Source organism: Balaenoptera borealis, assembly GCF_965194805.1.
Source record: "Balaenoptera borealis genome assembly, chromosome: 4".
In the NCBI taxonomy this organism is placed as follows: Eukaryota; Metazoa; Chordata; class Mammalia; order Artiodactyla; family Balaenopteridae; genus Balaenoptera; species Balaenoptera borealis.
The window spans coordinates 137,439,094-137,459,289 of record NC_138861.1 but is presented as its reverse complement, the minus strand read 5'-3'; the positions used below and the strand labels follow the sequence as shown (position 1 = coordinate 137,459,289).

The 20,196-nt window shown below is 35.9% G+C and overlaps 1 long non-coding RNA gene across 1 annotated transcript in view; it reads right to left on the bottom strand.

The window, feature by feature from the left end:
• LOC309627651 overlaps nt 1-20,196 on the bottom strand; it is a 47,838-nt gene extending 27,642 nt beyond the window's left edge. Inside the window, exon 1 of the long non-coding RNA XR_014243896.1 lies at nt 1-20,196. This exon is cut by the window's left edge and continues 26,708 nt beyond it. This is a non-coding gene — a long non-coding RNA (uncharacterized lncRNA).

Genomic DNA, 20,196 nt, shown 5'->3' with positions numbered 1-20,196 from the left:
GAACTGCTTTTATTAAATTTGACAGAACTCACAATTAGCTTTCTAGAGAATAACTTCTATTTTAAAAATTGCTATTCATGTTCCAATTTGCACTCTTATTATAACCTTGGCCCTGATTCATTATGATAAAGAGAATGAAAATCAATATACTTCTTTCTTTTCAAACAGATTTCTGAAATGTTCACTTCTGTACCCAAAGCAAGCTGAATGAGGTAACCAAATCATCACAGTGATTCTTTTTGCTAAAAATAGAGTCAACGCAGATAAATGAATATCATTTCTCAGGTGTACTTCCTTAGTCTTAGTCTCCATAATACATGGGCTCTGTACAAAAGTAAAACACCTTGCAATACAATTTATAATTGTAGTTATTTGTTTAGAAATAGCATTTGTTATTTTCTGTGTCTAATATAGCTTAAAATGTGTGACATCCCATGTCCCTCCCTATTTGCAATTTCACTTTGATATTCTCTACTAAAATAACCTTAAAGTTTCATACTTGTTTAGGCATCACTTAACCTCCATCTATGTATTCGTATAGCTGTTTATGCAGAATAGCTATTAAGATATTCATACTTATTTTTCAAAAGACACATTTGAGCCACATTCTAAACATCTCACTAAGCTAAATATAATTGATTTGTTTATTCAACAAACATTTACCCACCACGTGCAGGAGACACAGCAATGATAAGACAAAGTCCTTGCCCTTCATTGAACTTACATCTTAGTATGCAGAGGAAGTCAGTAAATAGATAAGCAAGTAAATGTAGAGGGTACTGAATGGAGGTTAGTGCTAGGAGGAAATAATAAAACAGGATGAAGAGATAGTGAGCACCGGGTTGGGGGAGAGGGACAGGAGGATACTGTATTATGTAGCAGTAATGCCCACTAGAAATAGAGGAGGCTATCCTGTCTGATGAGTTTATTTCAGCCCAGGTAACTGACCTCCTGAATACATTTCGAACTCTGACCTAGCTCTCTCGGCTTCCCTCCAGGATTATGTGGCAGATCAGTGTCTCCTTTGTCTCAAATGTTAGTGATCTCAGCACACCAATATCGGACAATCATCTAGATTCCTTCACCTCCTGGTACCTGCATTAATTCCACTAGGTTCAGTTATCATAAAACAACTGACACAAAGATTGTGCTTCTCTTTAGAGACCTATCTTTGAATGTATTCTATTTTGGAAGTCAGGTTCTTTGAGTTTGGTAGGACTTCATTTGGATAAGGGATTAAAGTTCTTTGCAGAGCTCATCACTGTTCTTTTTTGCTTTGAAGTTGGATCAGGTCTTTTGACTTTTCTATTCAAAGCCATAAAAGAGAACTGAAAAAAAAGCCAGAGGCCAAAAAATAAACAGGAAAACCAATAGAAAACTGCACCCATCCTATGTGAGAATAACCTGAGTTGCCGTCAAAATGAAATTGCTGGTGTCTTTTACTTGACTTGGAGACATTTCAGCTATATGCAGCTTATCTTTCAAGATCATTACATTAATTCTTAGCCAAAACCTGTTACTCCCCACAATTCCCATCTTCTCCACAAAGTCCATCAGCATGGCTTTAGCCATTTAAATTTCTGTGTTTCTGAAAACGTGATTCTTTTCACACCATCATCTTAACTGCTTTTCAGTTCACATGCTCCCTGTGCAGTTGCTTTGAACTTCAGGGAAATTTGATCTTCTGATCTCCACTTTTTACCCACAGGGACTGAAATCATAATTCTACTTATCCTTATCACCCACCTTGAGAAGTTACAGTTTCTTCATCTGATTTTCTATTTCTAATCCTAAATCTTGAGACTTTTATAAATATTAATCAGTGTGCAACATTGTGCTACAGCAATACTGAAAACATGAGGATTGTACAAAATGACTGAATATTTAAATATAAAAGATTCGGTTAGGATCTAGGAAGGAGAAATATCTTGAATGATAGTCATTCAGTGTAACTGAGAGTAAGGCGCTATAGGTAAGCATTGTTTCAAGCAGTGGAGAGGATTATGTGAATTGCTCCAGAAAACCAGTAAAGCTTCTGGCTCCTCCGGGGTTATGCTTAGTCCACCAACTTGCTCTGTTTCCCACTGTGGTATGCCTGCAGAAAAATACCTTAAAAGAAATGTTTACTCTGGGTTTTTGCTGGATCACAACTCCAAAAGTGATCAACTAGAACGCAGAAAATTTTTAAATTTAAGGATTAAAGAGTTTGTTAATTTCAGGGAGAATGAATATTACGAATACCTAAAAACTTTTCTTAATGGAAAATGGCTTTTGAGTTAGAGAAGGATTAGAATGAAATCACTATTCCCTCCTACTCTTCTTTCTCTTTGTATGATAAATGATAGTCAGTTTTGCTGCACTGGCAAATTTCCATATTTTTGAGATATTTTTCTCATGGCCATTGTTATACAAAGTCCACTTATCATTTAAACTGCCTATTGACTATTTTTTTCTTCTCTCTCTCTCCATGCAGTATAGGATTTTAAAAAAACTATACCACAATTTGAAACTTGGATATTAATTACCATATTACTGTTATTATAGACTGTCTAGTCAAAAGGAAACACAGAAATGTGTGGCCAAACTAGCAGAGAAGTATGAAAGGTTACCAGTTGCCAGGCAATAAGTTATTTGCTTAGTTCTATTTATTTAGATAAAGAAGAATACAAAAAGTGGAGAACCAGCAGATTAAATGGATAGGTATGTATATGACTAGAATATTTTTTCCCATGTCATCAATAGTTTTTCCCTTACATAGACTGGTTTTAGTTTGAACTTGTTTAGATTTTTAATCTCCAGGAATGAATGACAAGTAAGGATAGTGATCTTACTAATTCTCTAAATTAACAAAGAAGCCATTGTGCTGTGGTACAGTTCGTCTCTTCAGAGAATACTTGTTAAAAACTGAGTGAGAGGGTTGTTGGTTTTCATTTGAGAAAATTTTATTATGTCAAACTTTGCTTTCTCAACTTTAGTTTAATATTACCTTAAAATGTAACATTGCAATAAATTCTCTATGCATATCAGCTTATACTAAGACTCCTCTAAACTACTGGGAAGAACCATTACTTGATTGGCTTTTTGATGCTTTGGGACCAGTGAAAAAGAGACTATATTCACATCTTCACTTCTGTTTCGGGTAAATGTACTTGTTTTGATGAACCTCAAAGCATTTGTTGTTAGAGCTCTTATGGAAACAGAGATACTGTAAATCGTTAGTTTAAAAAATTTTTATGGATTCATTTATTTAGCATGCTTCAAATGTGCAAAGTACTGGTTATGTCATCATCACAGTGGCATGAGACACTCCATTTGTCTCTCCCCTTCAATCTGTAACTAGTAAAACATCCATAACTCAACAAAGGTTTCTCTGCTCAACATGCCAGAATGCCAGAGACATCCACACATCTGTATACCTGAGATTGAGTGGATTGGAACACACAGAGGAGGTAGAACCAGGGTAACAGTAGAGGCAGTGCTCACAATCCTAGTCTCCTCTCCAAAGTGGCTAAGCTCACAGCCCCAGGGAACCCAGTAGTAGCAGCAGCAAAGGTAGTGCACATGACTCTGACCTCCCAGTGGCAACGGTACCCACAGCCATAGGGAACTGGGCAGTCCCTTCAGCCATGGTAGTGCCTGTGACTCCAGCCCCGCATCCACAGTGGTGGTGCCTGCAAACCAAACAACCCCAGATGCAGTGGAAGCAGTCAAGACCCTGGCTACCCCCCACCACTCCTCCGCTGTGGTGGTGCCAACAGCCAGGTGACCTCTGAAGCAGTGGGGGCACCACCATCCTGGTGCCCCCGGCAGCAGCACCAGTGACAGTGGCAACACCAGCCACAGCAAGACACCAGCAACCTGCAGGCACAAGCAGCAAAGAGGAGTGCACTGGGAATACCTCTGGCTGAGGTCGTAGAGGGTGGAAAGTGGAGATTCTCAAATATAGCCAGAGGCAGTTCGGGTAAGAGAAAACCAAAACTTGTACTATAGCGCCACCTACTGAAAAATAAAATTACCCATCTGCTGAATTATTAGAATCAAAGTAAACAAAAGCTTAACCTTAATAAAAAGTGGTGTTCACTACTTCAAATGTGCCGGGAGAAGAACAACTCATCAAGCATCATGAAAAATCATAGCAACATCGATCACAAAAAGAAAATGACAATTCTCCAGAAACTTAACTTAAAGTCACAGAAGACCATGATCTGATAGAGAATTCAAAATAGTTGTCATGAAGAAACTCAGTGAGCTACAAGAAAACTCAAAAAAAAGCAGTTCAGTGAGCTCAGGAATAAAATTAATAAACAGAAGGAATACTTTGCCAAAGAGATTGAAACTCTAAAAAAACTAAACAGAAATTCTGGAACTGAAGAACTTAATAAATGAGATGAAGAACCCAATAGAAAGCACTGGAAATAGAGCAGACCATATGGAAGAGAGAATTTGCAAGCTTGAAGATATAAATCTAGAAGTGATTCAGGTAGAAGAAAAGAGAGACACAAGATTTTTTTAAAAATGAAGAAACTCATGAGAACAATCTGACTCCATTAGAATAGGAAACATAAGGATAATGGGTGTCCCAGAAACAGAAAAGGGGCTGAAGGCAGCAGAGAGCTTTTAAATAAGAAACAATAGCTGAGAACGTCCCAAACCTGGGGAAGGAACAAGTCCACAAAGCTAATAGAACACCTAATTATCTCAAAGCAAAATGACCTTCTCCAAGACACATTATATTGAAACTGTCAAACGTCAATGATAAAGAATTTTAAAGGCAGCCAGGAGGAAAAAACAGTAACTTACAAAGGAACCCCCCATTAGGCTATCTGCAGATTTCTCAGCAGAAATTCTACAGACCAGGAGGGAGAGGAATGACATTCTCAGAAAATGGAAAGATAAAAAACTGCCAGCCAAGAATACACTATCCAGCAAAGTTTTCCTTCAAATATTAAGGGGAAATAAAGGCTTTCTCAGACAGACAAAAGCTGAGGGAGTTCATCACTAGCAGACCTGCCTAATAAGAAATGTTGAAAGGAGCTTCTCTACCTGAAACGAAAACGCAAACGTACACAGAACTTTCAGTAAGGTGATAAACGGACAGACAGAGTTAGAAAATTGTAACTCTATATCAGAAGAGGTTGTTAAACTCAATTATAGCATAAAGTTTAAAGAGAAAAAGACATTAAAAATAACTATGGCTACTTCAATTTGGTAACAAACTCACAACATAAAAAGAGATAATTTGTGACAACAAAACATAAAAGGAGAAGAGGAAAAGGATGGAACCTGTGTAGGCAAATGAAGATAAGATGCTATCAGCGGAAAAAGAACTATTTTATCCATGAAATGTTTTATACAAATCTCATGGCAACCACAAAACAAAAATCTAAAGAAGGGAAACAAATCATAAATAAAGAGGAAGCTAAGAAAAACATCAGAAAAATCATCAAACCAAAATGGCAGACAGAAACACAGGGGAAAAGAAACAGTGGAGATATAGATCAACCAGAAAACAAAAGATAAAATGTCATAACTAAGTCCTCATATATCAGTAATCACCCTAAATGTAAAAGGATTGAATTCACCAATCAAAAGACACAAAGTGGTTGGATGGATTAAAAAAACAAGATACAACTATAAGCTGCCTCCAGGAGACTCAACTCAGCTCTAAACACAGACATAGGCTCAAAGTGAAGGGGTGGAAGATAATATTCCAAGCAAATGGCAGCGAAAAGAAAGTTGGTGTAGACATACTCATATCAGACAAAATAAACTTCAAGTCAAAATAGGTAACAAGAGACACAGATGGACATTACATAATGATAAAGGGGACAATCCATCAAGAAGACATAACCTTTATTAAATGTATGCACTGAATGTAGGAGCACCAAGATATACAAGGCAACTATTAACAGACCTAAGAGAGAAACTGACAGCAACACAATAAGAGTAGTGGACTCCAACACCCCACATACATCAATGGATAGATCATTGAGACAGAAATTCAACAAGGAAATAGCAGCTTTAAATGAATGGACTTAATATATATCTGCAGAACATTCCATCCAAATGTAGCATGATACACATTTTTCTCAAGTGCACATGGAACATTCTCAAGGGTAGACCATAAGTTGGGACACAAAACAAGTTTCAGTAAATTTAAGAAAATTGAAATCATATCAAGCATTTTTTCTGACCACAATGGTATGAAACTAGAAATCAACTATAAGAAGAAAGCTTGAAAAATCACAAATATGTGGAGACTAAACATGCTACTGAAAAACTACTGAGTCAATGAAGAAGTCAAAGGAGAAAACAAAAAGTATTTGAAGACAAATGTAAATGAATATATGACATACCAAAATCTATGTGATGCAGTAAAAGCAGTACTAATGGGGAAGTTTACAGCAGTACAGAGCTACCTCAGGAACCAAGAATGTAAAATAATCTAAACTACACCTAAAGGAACTAGAAAAAGAACAAATAAAGCCCAAAGCCAGTAGAAGGAAGGAAATAACAAAAATCAGAGCAGAAATACATAAAATAGAGACCAAAAAGACAATAGAAAAGATGAATGAAAACTAATCTTTGAAAAGATAAACAAAATTGACAAACCTTTAGATAAACTCACTTACAAAAAAAAAGAGAAGGTTCAAATAAATAAAATCAGTAATGAAAGAGAAGTTACAACAGATACCACAGAAATACAAAGGATTGTAAGAGAGTGCTGTGAACAGCTATATGCCAACAATTTGACAACCTAGAAGAAATAGATACATTCTTAGAATCATACAACCTTCCAAGACTAAAACATGAAAAAACAGAAAATTTGAATAGACTGATCATTGGTAAGAACATTGAAACAGTAATCATCCCAAAAAACAAAACAACCAGATGACGTCACAGGGGAATTCTACCAAATATTCAAAGATTTCATACCTATCCTTTTCAAACTCTTCCAAAAAATTGAAGAGGAGGGAATGATTCCTTACTCATTTTACAAGGCCAACATTACCCTGATACCAAAACCAGTCAAGGACAACACAAGGAAAGAAAATTATAGATGAATATCTGTGAACAAATTAGATGCAAAATCCTCAACAAAATATTAGCAAACCAAATTCAACAATATACTAAAAGGATCATACACTATGATCAAGTGGGATTTATCTCAGGGATGTAAGAATGGTTCAATACCCACAAATCAATCAATGTGATACACCACATTAACAAAATAAAGGATAAAAAAATCACATGATCATCTCAATAGATGCAGAAACTTGACAAGATTCAACATTGATCTATGATTTTTAAAACTCTCAATAAAATGGGCATAGAGGGAATGTACCTTAATATAATAAAGGCCATATGTTACAAACCCACAGCTAGCATCATACTCAGCAATGAAAAGCTGAAAGCCTTTTCTCTAAGATAAGGAACAAGGCAAGAATGCCCACTCTTGCTACTTTTATTCAACATAGTATTGGAAGTTCTAGGGAGAGCAACTAGACAATAGAAAGAAATAAAAGGCATTCAAATTGAAGAGGAAGGAGTAAAACTGTCACTGTTTGCAGATGTCATGATATTATGTATAGAAAACACTAAAGACTTCACCAAAAAACTATTATAAATAATAAAGAAATACAGTAAAGTTGCAGGGTACAAAATCAATATACAGAAATCTTTTGTATGTCTGTACACTAACAACAAACTAACAGAAAGAGAAATTAAGAAAACTACCCCATTTACAATCACAATAAAAAGAATAAAATACCTAGGAATAAATTTAACCAAGGAAGTGAAAGACCTATACACTGAAAACCATAAGACATTGTTGAAATAAATTAAAGAAGACACAAAAAATAGAAGGATATTTCATGCTCATGGATTGGAAGAATTAACATTATTAAAATGTCCACATTACTTAAAGAAATCTACAGATTCAATGCAATCCCTATAAAAATCCCAATGACATTTTTCACTAAAAATGCCTTGAAATTTGTATGGAACCACAAAAGACCCCAAATAGCTAAAGCAATCCTGAGAAAAAAGAACAAAGCTGGAAGTATCACAGTCCCTGATTTCAAATTACATTACAAAGTTATAGTAATCAAAAAAGCATGGTACTGGCAGAAAGACCACAGATCAATGGAATAGAATTGAGAGCCTAGTAATAAACCCACACATACATGGACAACTAACTTATGACAAAGGAGCAAGAATGTACAATGGAGAAAGGAAAGTGTCTTCAATAAATGGTATTGGGAAAACTGGACAGCCACATGCAAAAAAAAAATAAATGAAACTAGACCACTATCTTAACACCATACACAAAAATTAACTCAAAATGGATTAAAGACTTGAATGTAAGACCTGAAATTGTAAAACTCCTGGAAGAAAACATAGGTAGTATGCTCTTTGATGTCGGTCTTAACAACATCTTTTTGGATATGTCTCCTCGGCAAAGGAAACAAAAGCAAAAATAAACAAATGAGACTACATAAAGCTAAAAAGCTTTTGCATACCATAGGAAACCAACAACAAAATGAAAAGACAACCTACCAAATGGGAGAAGATATTTGCAAATCATACATCTGATAAGGGGTTAATATCTGAAACATATAAAGAACACGTACAACTCAACAACAACAACAAAACAATTAACAAGTGGTGAGAGGATCTGAATAGATGTTTTTCCAAAGAAGACATTCAACAGACACATGAAAAGATGCTCAAGGAGCTTCCCTGGTGGCGCAGTGGTTGGGAATCTGCCTGCCAATGTGGGGGACATGGGTTCGGGCCCTGGTCTGGGAGGATCCCACATGCCACGGAGCAACTGGGCCCATGAGCCACAGCTACTGAGCCTGCGCGTCTGGAGCTTGTGCTCCGCAACAAGAGAGGCCGCAACAGTGAGAGGCCCGTGCACCGTGATGAAGAGTGGCCCCCACTCACCGCAACTAGAGAAAGCCCTCACACAGAAGCGAAGACCCAACACAGCCAAAAATAAATAAATTTTAAAAAAAATTAAAAACAAAAAGGATGTAATCATTTAAAAAAAAAAAAAAGATGCTCAACATCACTAATTATCAAAGAAGTGCAAATCAAAACCACAATGAGATATTACCTCATTCCCTTTAGAATGGCTGTTATCAAAAAGACAAGAAATAACAAGTGTTGGAGAGGATGTGGCGATAAGGGAACCCCCATAACGCTGTTGGTAGGAACGTAAATTGGTGCATCCACTATGGAAGACAATGTGGAGATTCCTCAAAAAATTAAGAATAAGTTAATCATATGATCCAGCTATTCCACTTCCAGGTATTTATCTGAAGAATACCAAAACACTAAGTTGAAAAGATATATGCACCCCTATGTCCATTGCAGCATTATTTACAGTAGCCAAGATGTGGAAATAACCTAAATGCCCATTGATGAATGAAGGAATAAAGAAGATGTGGTATATATATGCAATGGAATAGTACTCAGCCATTAAAAAATGATGAAACCTGGCCATTTTCAACAACATGGATGGACCTTGAGGGTATTATGCTAAGTGAAATAAATCAGACAGAGAAAACAAATACCATATGATTTCACTCATATGCAGAATATTAAAAATAGATAAACAAGCAAACAAAACAAAACAAAAACAAACACTTACCTACGGGTAACAGACTGGTGGTTTCCAAAGGGGAAGGGTGGTGGGGGGAAGACAAAATGGGTAAAGGGGGTCCATGTATGGTGACAGATGGAAACTAGATTTTTGGAGTTGAGCATGCTGTAGTGTATGCAGAAATAGATTAATAATGTTGTACACATTAAACTTATATAATATAAACCAATGTTACCTCAATTTTTTTTTAAGTGTGCAAAATACTACCCGAACACTGATGGGGGTTTGGGAGGGGGGTGGTGTCATAACTTAAGATGGGTCTGTTCCTCTTGGAGACCAAGTTTCAGGAAGAGAAAATGTAGCCATTACAGGTAACACATGTCTGGTACTCCTGCAGCTTTCTGTGCCGTGGACTACAGTGATTCCCAGGCACATCATATCATCCATTTACCTGCTGCATGGCTACTGCGTGCTAAGCATGTACCCCTTATTCTGGAAGAAAGATATACACACCAGAGGGTTTCAGGATAACATTAATACATTAATTGTCAAAGATATAAACAAATATTTGTCTCACTCTTCTTATTCATATGTATTCTCTTAGAACCTAGAGTCTCCCACAGACAGAAATCATGAGATACCTCTTGGGATTACTGAATACGTGGCCTTAAAAAGTGAATGCAACTTCCAAAAGTTTTAAATTTAAAGTCAAGGTGTACCTAAACCACTGGGGAAATCTGGCTCAATTTGTATTATCATTTTTCACCATACCACTTTATGCTTGGTCTCTCTTGAAATTTTCTTCTGAAGTACAGGCAAAGTTTCTGTCATTAGGGGACTACTGTTGTGTGAAGTCAGCAAGTGCATTTCAAACTTTAAAATATGCATTAAAGGCATTATAGTTGCAGTCAGTAATTACAGTAAGCTCTAAAACCCTGGCCTAACAGGTTCAAGGACAATGCTATAGTGGTATATATATATATAATACCTACTTGTTATGACAACCTTATGTAAACACAATTTCAAGTAAGTGTTCATTTCATAATGACTTCTGCTATCAATACTCAATCTACTTAGTTACCAGAAACTGTCAATATGCCCTTCACCTCACATGTTCTTAAGTGACACGTACCACTTCTCCAGCTTGTTATTTATTTGTTAGCTTTATTGATTTAAATTCCTTCTCTACTTCTACTTACATGTCTAGAGGAGAATGATATTAGAACAGACTTTGTGACAAAGATGCAATGAACAGCTTAAAGTGATCACTACTGGATCAATCTGTAAGGTTGAGGGAAAATGGAGAGATATAATTGCATCAAGATGTGTTTATCACTATTCTTAATTTACACAAACCGATTTCCATGAATGTACCTATTAAATTCAGCTAATATTTTCTTTTCAGATAATAAAGAACCCAATCCTGTCATTTAACAAACATTTTTTAGTACCTACTATGTGTTCCCAACAGCACTGGGGAGGGAAAGATGAATAAGACATGCTCTTTGTTTACAACCTAGTGGGGGAAAAAGAAAGAATTTAAATAATCACACTACAATGTAGTGAGTACCAAAGTAGACATTTGAATGTTTGGGGTTTTGAATTTTTTGTTTTTGCTATAAATAATAACAACATCTTCCTAAGGACTGCCAATGAAATAAAAGTCCTTGATGGGATTGTGTAGGCAAGTTTAAACAGAACCTCAAGAGTTCAATTGCTTTGCATAATAGAGGAAGAAGATTTTGACCATCTAGGAGAGAGGTCTAGGACAGCACAGTCCAGTAGAAATATAATGTGAGCCACATATATAATTTTAAAGATTCTGATGGCCACATTTTAAAAAAAATAAAACAAGAAAAAGGGGAAATTAATTTTAATAATATATTTTATTTAACTCAATATATCCAAAACATTGTCACTTTAATAATTAAAAACTTATTACCAATATATTTTACGATCTTTTTTCAAAGTCGTCAAAATCTGGCTTGTATTTTACACTTACAGCACATCTGATCTAAAACTAGCTACATTTCAAATGCTCTAGAGCCACCTCAGGTGATCAGTGGCTAGAGCACCCGACAGCACAGATCTAGTAGATGATAGAAGAGGGAGTGAGCAATGAGAGGGCAGAAGCCTGTGTACCGTGCAATACAATCTATCCCATAGCCCCCGCAATCTTCAGTTAAGGATACAGTACTCAAATACTTGGTGTGAGGAATCTGTGTTGCAGAAAATGATGAAGCTCAGCTTCACAAAAGTACTTATGTGGTGTGGGTCAAATGTGCAACAGTATGTTTAAAGACAAGGAGACACGAAAGGGTGTGAATAAATAGCTGAAGAAGTTAAGAGTTGTTATTAAGGGATGAAGCCAGACAGACGTGCCGGGGTGAGAATGGAAAGGACTCTGTGCACCACGCAAAGGGATTTGGTCTTATGTTGAACACAGTAGGGAATTATGGAGTGTGTTTATGCCTGAGAATGCATGATCGGATTTCTGCGTAATTTCACCTAGATGTCCCGTAGACACTTCAAACTCAACATGATCAAAATTTAACTCATTGATGAACCATTCCTTCAAACCTGCCATTTCTATGTTTCTTAATTCCTCCCACTTTTTTTATTTTTAATAAATTTATTTATTTATTTATTTTTGGCTGCGTTGGGTCTTCGTTGCTGCGCGTGGGCTTTCTCTAGCTGCAGAGAGCGGGGGCTACTCTTCGTTGCAGTGCACGGGCTTCTCATTGAGGTGGCTTCTCTTGTTGCGGAGCACGGGCTCTAGGTGCACGAGCTTCAGTAGTTGTGGTACTCGGGTTCAGTAGTTGTGGCACACGTGCTTAGTTGCTCCACGGCATGTGGGATCTTCCAGGACCAGGGCTTGAACCTGTGTCCCCTGCATTGACAGGCGGGTTCTTAACCATTGCACTGCCAGGGAAGTCCTCCTCCCACTCTTTTATCCTCCCAGACCTACTTCCTAAGGTCCTGCAAGGCTAACTACTTTTCCCACTCTCCACTTCCCTAACCCTATTTCAGGCCATTACTATCTCTTGACTGGATTATTACAACTGGTCTCCTTCTTCAGTCTTGATCAATTTCAATCCATTCCCCACAGAAACATAAATTCGTCTAAAATGCAAAGTAAATCCCAAAGTTTTCTGTTTGTCTCCTGCTTTTCTTAGAAGAAATTCTCAATCTCCTAAAATTGGTTTAGAAGGTTCTGAGTGATCTGGCTCTTGATTACTTCTCCAGCTTCAACCCAATTTCTTCTCACCCTCCACTTAAGCCATATTGAACTTCTTAGAGTCCACCAAATGTGCCCACCACTTCAGAGCCTGGCAGGGGCTGTGTCTGATTTATGGAACATATTCCCTAATTTTGTGGTCTCTATATACATGACCTTCTAGGAAGTCTTTCCAATTGCCCCCAAGTGTAAGTTAGACTGCCCTCCTATATGGCTCCCTAGTTCCCTATATTTCTCCTGTCATAACAATAGCACGCTGTTTTATAATTTTCCATTAAGGCATTATTTCCCAGTCAACTAATTTTTCCACTAACACAGAGTAACCACGTATTTTTCTCAGTGGTACCTTCAGGTCAAACCATACCTGGCAAAGATTTAGGTACTAAGGAAATGTTTGTTGAATGCTTAATTTATATCAATAGATCTGAGGCTTATAGAGAGCAGAGGAAGGTATCAAGTTAGGTTACTGTGACAGTCTATATAATAATAAATGTTGAAAGTCTGAAATAGACAGGAGGACTAACAATATGTGGGGGATGAGTGAAGTATAGTGAAAGATATTTAGAAAGTAAATTTGACATGACTTGGTAACTAAGTGGATGTAGGAGATAAGAGAAAAGGGTTAAGGATAATGCCTAGTTTTAAATCTTAGTTAGTGATTCCAGTAAAAGAAGAAACACAAAAAAAGAGCAGCAAGCTTGTGTGTAGGGAAGGTAAATAAGGGTGTAGAGGTCAATTTTGAAAACATTTAGTTTCAGGGAAATGTAGAAGATCCAACTACTGATTGAGAACCTCCTACTGGAAGTAAAGCTTAGTCTAAAAATTCATTCTAAAAGGATCACTAAGAACTGGGAGCCCTATACACTTCAAAAAGTTGTAGTAAATCTTTTGCCACATGTTCAGTGCTTCCATCTAATCTTTTAGTTGTCAACTCAAGTATTAGCAGACAACAAATATTACCAAAAACAAAAGAGAGTTTCTACTATGACATATAAAAATTGAAATAGTTAAATAAAAGTTGGAGGAGACTGATTTTGCAGGAAAAATAAAACTTCAAAGGAAATTAATACTCTTAGGTAGAAAATAGGGACTTCCCTGGTGGTCCAGTGGTTAAGAATCCACCTTCCAATGCAGGGGACGCGGGTTCGATCCCTGGTCAGGGAACTAAGATCCCACATGCTGCAGGGCAGCTAAGCCCAAGTGCCACAACTACTGAACCTGCACACTCCAGAGCCATAACTAGAGAAGCCCACACTGCACAACAAAGCACCTATGGGCCACAACGAAAGATTCTGCATGCTGGAACAAAGATCCCACGTACTGCAATTAAGACCCAACACAGCCAAATTAATTAATTAATTAATTAATTAATTTTTAAAGAGAAAGTAAATAAAATACTGCAACCATGAAAAAGAACAGGATACCATTAAAAAAAACAAAACAAAAAGGACATTCCGAGAACAAAAAGAGGGGGTAGATTCCTAGAAAATTAGAACTTTGACAGTGGAAATGAAAAGTTCAAAAGATAAGTCTGAAGAGAAATTTAGAGAATATTCTAGAAATTTGGGCCAAAAGATAAAAAAGATGAAATAAAGATAAGAAATTTGCCAGTGAGGTCAAAAAGTTATAGTAAGATAGGAGTTCCACAAACGGAGTACAGAGAAAAGAGAGAGGAGACGACCATTTGTATTAGTTTCCTATGACTGCTATAACAAACTACCACAAACCTGGTGGCTTAAAACTACATAAATATATTTGCTTTCAGTACTGTACTGTAGATCAGAAGACTAAACTCAGTCTCACTGGGTTAATATTAAGTTGTTGGTAAGGCTGGTTCCTTCTGAAGTCTCCAGGGAAGAATTCCTTTCCTTGCCTTTTCCTGCTTGTAGAAACCACTCATATTCCTTGCCACGTAGTTCCTTTCCTCCATCCTCAAAGCATATTACTCTAACCTCATTTTTGTCATCACATGGCCTTCTCTCTAACTCTTCATACCTCTTATAAGGACCATTATGATTGCATCAGGCTTACCCAGATAATCCAGGATAATTTTCCTATCTCAAGATAATTAACTTGACCACATCTGCAAAATTCTTTTTGCCATAAGATTTACATGTTCCAGAGATTAGAACATGGACATCTCGAGGGGGTGAGGGTGGGGGTGGGGTGAGGGGGACCAGAGAGAGCATTATTCAGCCTACTACACTGTTGATAAAATAATTCATGACAACTTCCCACAACCAGAAGATCTTAGTCTGGAGGTTAAAAATACGCCTTACTTCCCAGCACAGTAATGAATACACAATAAAGCACAGTGTAGTAAATTTTAAAATATCAGAAATATACGAAGATCCTATAGACTACAGTGTAAACCGTAATTATGTACTTCTACCCAAGAGTACATTAAACATTAGAAGACAATGGAAAGAAATTATTTCCAACCTAGTATTCCACAACCAGCTAAACTACTAGTCAAGTGTCAAGTTAGTATAACCCTGATATCCATACCTGACAAAGATACTACAAGAAATGAAAAGTTAAAGGTCAATATTTCTCAAATTAAATAACCCTAAATGAAATATTAGCAAATTAAATCCAGTAATATATTAACAGGATAAGATATCAACACCAAGTAGAGTTTATTCCCACAATGCAAGGTTAATTGAACATTTGAATGTAATCACAATCAGTATAAATGACCACATCCATAGACTAAAGGAAAAAATAATATAAATATACTAATAGACTAAGAGAAAGCAATTGATAAAATTCAACATCTATTCATGATAAAGACTCTCAGCAAACTAGCAATACAAAAGAACTTTCTCAATCCAATAAAGGTTTGTTTTGTTTTGTTTTTTGGTGAATATTGGCAAGCTGATTTTAAAATTTATATGAAGATGCAGAGGACCCTGAATAGCCAAGACAACCTTGAAGAAGAATTAAGCTGGACGATTTATACTTCCAGATATCAAGACTTACTGTAAATCTACAGCAATCAAAAGGGAAAAATTAAGTCAAGTCATAGTAGTCAAAATAATGGTAACTCCTAAAGAGTGAGTATTGACTAGATCAGGGACTAAGAAACCTTTTGATTGATAAAAATGTTCTATATCTTCATTTAGATGGTGTATACAGGTGTGTATGTGTGTGTGTATATATATATATATATATATATATATATATATATATATAGTCATCAAACTATACCTTTAAGATTTATGCAACTTGCTATATATAACTTCACCTTGATAAAATTTGAAAGGTTTAATTTATATTTCAGGGTAGAATAAAAACATCTTCAGACATGTAAAGTCACAAATATGCTTTCTGTGAAAGCTATTCGTGGATGTATTCTACAAAATGAGAGAGCAAACCAACAAAGAGGAAGGCCTGGGACAGAAAAAATAGATCAAACCAAGGAGAGAAAATGAAGGGATTCCCAGCATGAGGGTAAATAAATCCCAGAATGTCAGCTGTACCTCAGATAGGAGGGAGAATAGCCCAGATTGGAGCAAGCTCTGGGAGAGAGAACTCCAAAAAGATTAATTTGATAGAATGCCTGGTACATCTGACCATATAGAGAGGAGATTTAGACAACTGCAGATAATTTGAAGTTTAATTAATGAAAGGTACAGAGAAAAACAAAAACAATAAATAAGACAACTTTTTTTCCAGGAAGCCCATAAATTGTATAGGAAAATTAACTTAAACAGTTTATTAATTAACTTGGCTCTTTGAACAGCCTTTACTTGGTTATAATCATGTGTTCACCAAATATCTAACCAAATATACTATAAATATAAAAGGGGTTAAATAATCAGCTAAGGGGTGAAAGAGTTTCCTCTGGGGTGGAGGGATTAGTGGGAGGCATAGCTGGAGACTGATATTTTTGTAGTAAACCTGGCAGCATATTTCAACTTCATAAATGATGTGCATGCACAATTTTTACTTAAATAAGATCTCAAAAATTTTCAGAGAGGATGGGAGTGATGCAAAAGAGATTAACAGGTGATCAGTCAGGAGATGAACTTCAGAAGGACTAATGGTGGGACTGAGTGATAGATTGCTGTGGATCATGGTCTAGATGGAATAGCTCAAGGTTTTCCAATTAAGTTTTCAATGCTATACCCTTGCATTTTAAACCTATCATTTTTCAGAGCAAGACAACCTTTCTTTTTGAAACTCCTTTTTTTTTAATGCAAAATGCTTTAAATAATTTGTGAAGCATTCTGTCAGCATTTTATGCTTGCTGGGAAAAGAAGTTTTCTTCTCTCTTCCTATTATTGCTATCTCTCAACACTTGCAGCAGAGAATTTATTACTTATTAAAGCAGATGACATTCCTTAAGTGTTTTCAGGAATTATAAACAATTACAGGAAAGAAAAGTGTTTCCATTACCAAAAAGGTAATAATGATGGAACCCAGTATTGAATATGCCAGTGAGATCACACAGCTTAGAGAGCAAGCACAGTGTTTTAACCTTTATCCTAGCTGATAGAAGATGATGCAGTATTCTATTATCCAGAATGACAAGTGATTTATTGGGATACTTTCTTTTCTTCCAAACTGTTTTAAACCACTGTGTTTTTTTTTCCAGTTGCACTGATTTTTCATCTTAGTGCACATACAGGGCTATAAACATTTGAGTGATCATAAAAAAAAAAACAATAAAAAACCCACCACCACCAACATTCTCAGTTCTGAAGATACTCACTTTGTTAGTGCTATACCACATGGAGGTTTGCCTCATTGCATGCCCAAACAGCTTTTATTTAGGCAGATTTTTTGTAGCCTTGTCTAAAAGTAAACAAAGGCTTAGAAAATTCCTAACATTTTCCCCAAAATCTGCTTGCTAAAATCTTTTAGAAAAAATCATTGTATGAGGAGCCAGATACTCTTGCTAAAAGAGAAAATTACTTTAAAATAGGATTCTGAAACATTTAAGGATGTAGGGAGCAAATTAAAGGCTGATAGTGGAACTGTGATGATTATGTATGTGCCATTTTTCAAGCCTGAAATTCTGGTGTGCATTTTCCTTGCCCTCAAGGGAGGTGAGATTGTCAGTCTTATGGTAGTTGTTCAGAAAACCAACAGACAAGCAGTTTTCCTGAGGTTCTGAAATAAGAACAAATCATTTAAGAACCTTTCCTCCTAATGTTCTTCTCCAATGGAGAGAAAGACCCCTACTCCAGGTCACTGCTTAGAGTGGCAGATAATTATTTGGTTTTCAGGTAGGGAGCTGGTGGGGAGTACTAGAGTCAAAGGGTGCTTTGTAACACTGATATCTTTTTGACAAATTGCCCAGATTTCCTGGTTAATGAGCCACTGTTACCTATGTTCTGTAGATCTACAAAATGAAAGTTCTGAAAGATAAAGACTGCCACTCTAGTGCATTTTCCATTATTGCTTGCCCTTTGGGACTTTGTTACATACTAAAACTTAGAACTGTGTATGCATGAAATGGGGGGAAAATGTTATTAAAGATAACGATCAGTATAGTTTCAGGTTTCTTTTTATTTTAAAACATATAATCTAGCAAGAAGGAAGTCTAAAGTATTGAGGCCTACTTAGATTAGGGAACAAAAGAATTGGATTCTGACTACTTTAATGAGTGGTTTCAGTAAATTCCTTAATCTTTGTGCACCTAGGGCTTTATCATCTGGCAAAAAATAAAGTGAAAAAAAGAAGAGACATTAACTCTAAAAAGCCTTCTAACTCCAAAAGTGGTTTTATTTTCAAAATATCATCATTTCTATGGGATATTAATCTACGATATTATCTGTTTAGAATATTCAAACATTTTATCTATACTTTTATAATTTCTTCTGTTTACATTTACTATTAATCTTGTGATTTACATAGTTTTAAAAATCACATCCATAAAGGATATTAGGAAAATTTGTTGTGTGAGGCCAGTGTGATAATTTTTTATTTGATATTAAAATTATATTAATTAAGATGCTGGGAGTTTGGGGTTAATATATGCAAACCATTACATTTAGAATGGATAAAAAACAAAGTCCTACTCTACAGCACAGGAAACTATATCCAATCTCCTGGGATAAACCATAATGGAAAAGAATATAAAAAAAGAATGTATATATGTGTATAACTGAGTCACTTTGCTGTACAGCAGAAATTAGCACAACATTGTAAATCAACTGTACTTCAATTTTAAAAAAGTATAAAAAAAATTTAAAAATTAAAAAAAAAGATGCTGTCATTAGTTGTTTTAATTAATATAATGAAATATTTCAGCTATATTAAAAAGTAAGGATATAATAAACATCTACCACCTATTATAATAACTTTCTAGGCCCAAGATGGAGCTGCTCCTGCCTTGGGTACCAAGTGAGCAAATTGAAACTTAGGTGAACTTTCTTGTCCCTGTAAATGTTCCACTTGACCAGAAATGCAGTATAGCCAGTCAGCCAATCCCCAAACATGAAGCCAACTCTGAGCTCTATAGTTATTTCCTTTTCCCTTCTCACCCCAAACAAGGTTGACTATGTGGCTCCAGCCAATTAGATATTTTATATTTTTCTCTTCCTTGTCCTTTATTCTTTATCCTATAACAGCTTCCTGCCTTCCACCCCATTTTGCAGTTTTCTGAATAGAGATGGTCTGCTTCATCAAGTGTTAATAAAGTTTGTTTGTATCACCTAAATTCCCTGCTTTAAGCATTTTTTAACACACTCAATTGAAGAAAAAATTCCATTCATCTCCTTTTCTCTCTCAAAATAGCCATTATCCAAAAGCCATTATTTCTAACCATGTTCTTATAATTTTACCTATAAACTCTGTATTTGTATACAATGTGTCATCTTGCATGTGTCTATTCTTTATAAAATAGTAGCATACTGTACTTATGCTATACATATACTTTTGAGATTATCTACACTGATTATTTGGCTATAACTCATAATTTTAATTGTTCTATTTTGATGAATTAATGTGACAAAATTTGTTTATGCATTCTCATAATGAATGTGAAGGTGGGCCAACATTCATAAACTCTCAGAGGAGAATTCTGCTACCCCAACTCCCAGCTCAGGCCGAAACAGGTAAGTTGCTTAGCTGACTCTCTGTGCCAGTGAGTAGATATTTTTCCAGTTCACCCTTGACTTATTCACTGTTGTTGCAACTGTTCCATAGTTTTTCATTTTATTTTCCATTCCATTTTCTTTTTTTTTTTTTCATGGTAAAGACTGCTTTACTGGTGGCAGGTAGTACAGGTCAATAAATATTGATTCCCAAAGAAGAACTCAGTCAGTTATCAGATACTGGTCCACAGAGAGCTGAATGGAGTTGAACCAACTGATTGCTGGGAGGATAAACTGAAATC